Genomic DNA, 2,419 nt, shown 5'->3' with positions numbered 1-2,419 from the left:
CCAGGCCTGTGCTCTATCTGCTTCTTAATTTCTAGAATGCTTACTATATGCAGAGCACTGTATGAAGTGTTAGGGAGAGTCCAGTACAACAGAATTAGCGGACATGTTCCCTGCCCATATGGTGTTAAGGCCTGGTGTGGGGGGAGACAGGTATTAATATGAATTAATGAGTAATAGTAGACTACATTTCTTTTTATTTTGCTAATGATGTGCATTAAGCTTTAATTATTCTTTCTGTTCTGACGACTTGACACCTGTCCACTTGTTTTGTTTTGTTGTCTGTCTCCCCCTTCTAGACTGTGAGCCCGTTGTTGGGCAGAGACCATCTCTATATGTTGCCAACTTGTACTTCCCAAGTGCTTAGTACAGTGCTCTGTACACAGTAAGCGCTCAATAAATACAATTGGATGAATGAATGAATAATTTTAAATATATAATTTAAAGGTACGTACAGATGTGCTGTGGGGTTGGTGGTGGGGTGAATATGAAATGTCTGAAAGTCACCAATTGCAGTTCAGAGACGACGCAGAAGGGAGAGCGAGCCGGAGAAAAGAAGGCTTAATCAGGGAAGGCCTCTTGGAGGAGGAGGGGGATGAAACCTTAGCCCTGACTCTGAGGAAATAGTCCTAGCAGCGAAGGCCTGAAGAATGGAAAACCCCCAGATCTGATGGCCTTCCTGCAGACATCTAAAAGAAAGCACTTAGTACAGTGCTCTGCACACAGTAAGCGCTCAATAAATACGATTGATTGATTGATTGATTGATTGATTGATTGAAGAGGTTGAATCCTCAGACATCAACGTGGACTTCTCTTCAAAACCTGGATCACTGATAAAATGCCACAGTTTCAAAGACACGATCAATCATTCAATCCATTTATTGAGTGCTTTACTGTGTGCAGAGATCTGTACTAAGTGCTTGGAAGAGAACAATGAATAAGGATAATAACAAAAATAATAATAATGATTGTTGTATTTGTTCAGAGAAGCAGTCTGGCTTAGTGGAAAGAGCAAGGCTTTGGGATTCAGGGGTTGTGGGTTCAAATCCTGTCCGCCACTCATCAGCTGTGTGATTTGGGGCAAGTCACTCAATTTTTCTGTGCCTCAGTTACCTCACCTGTAAAATCGGGATTAAGACTGTGAGCTTCATATGGGACAGCCTGATGACCTTGTATCTACCCCAGCACTTAGAACAATGGTTGGCACATAGTAAGTGCTTAACAAGCACCATCATTTATTTATTTATTTATTTTAAGTGCTTACTATGCACCAAGAACTTTACTAAACATTGAAATAGATACATGTTAATCAGGTTGGGCACAGTCTCCATCCCTCATGGGACACTCCTGTATAAGGAACAGGTAACAAATCCCCATTCTACAGATAAGGAAACAGAGACACAGAAAAGCTGTCCAAAGTACCACAGCAGGCAAGCAGTGAGTTCATATTAGAACCCAGGTTCTCTGGTTTTCAGGCCTAAGCTCTTTCCACAAGGCTACTCTGTTTCCCATTCCCATTATTCCTGTTATTATTCACTCATTCATTCAATCGTATTTATTGAGCACTTACTGTGTACAAAGCATTGTACTAAGTGCTTGGAAAGTACAATTAGGCAACAGATAAAGACAATCCCTATCCAACAATGGGCTCGCAGTCAAGAAGGGGGAAGACAGACAACAAAACAAGTAGATAGGCATCAATAGCATCAAAACAAATAGAATTACAGATACATACACATCATTAATAAAATAAATAGAATAATAAATATGTACACATATACACATATGCTGTGGGGTGGGGAAGAGGGTAGAGCAGAAGGAGGGAGTAGGGGCGATGCAGAGGGGAGGAGGAGCAGAGGAAGAGGGGGGCACAGTCTGGAACGGCCTCCTGGAGGAGGTGAGCTTTCAGTAGGGTCTTGAAAGGGCGAAGTGAGCTAGTTTGGCAGATGTGTGGAGGGAGGGCATTCCAAGACAGAGGTAGAATGTGGGCCAGGAGTGGATGGTGAGACAGGTGAGAACAAGGCCCAGTGAGGAAGTGAGCGGCAGCAGAGGAGTGGAGTGTGCAGGCTGGGTTGGACTCCCACCCCCAGATTGTGCTCGCTTCGGCAGCACACGTACTAAATAAATTGGAATGATACAGGGAAGATTAGCATGGCCCCTGCCCAAGGATGACATGCAAATTCGTGAAGCGTTCCATATTTTTCGTCCTCTCCTGGTTCTCCTCTTATCTCTCTGGTCGTTCATTCTCAGTCTCTTTTGCGGGCTCCTCCTCCCCCTCCCATCCCCTTACTTTATGGGTTCCTCAAGGTTCAGTTCTTGGTCCCCTTCTGTTCTCAATCTACACTCACTCCCTTGGTGACCACATTTGCTGTCACAGCTTCAACTATCATCTCTACGCTGATGACACACAAATCTACATCTC

General features: G+C 43.8%; 1 non-coding gene across 1 annotated transcript; it reads left to right on the top strand.

Annotated features, from left to right (window-relative positions):
• The first annotated feature begins 2,090 nt into the window (after positions 1-2,090).
• LOC119924613 lies at positions 2,091-2,200 on the top strand. Its single transcript, XR_005449317.1, has one exon. It is a non-coding gene; the product is annotated as a U6 spliceosomal RNA (small nuclear RNA).
• The last annotated feature ends 219 nt before the right edge of the window (positions 2,201-2,419 follow it).

The sequence above is a fragment of the Tachyglossus aculeatus genome, chromosome 2, assembly GCF_015852505.1.
Source record: "Tachyglossus aculeatus isolate mTacAcu1 chromosome 2, mTacAcu1.pri, whole genome shotgun sequence".
Taxonomy (NCBI): Eukaryota; Metazoa; Chordata; class Mammalia; order Monotremata; family Tachyglossidae; genus Tachyglossus; species Tachyglossus aculeatus.
The sequence above is the reverse complement of the archived record's forward strand: the minus strand, read 5'-3'. Positions and strand labels throughout refer to the sequence as shown.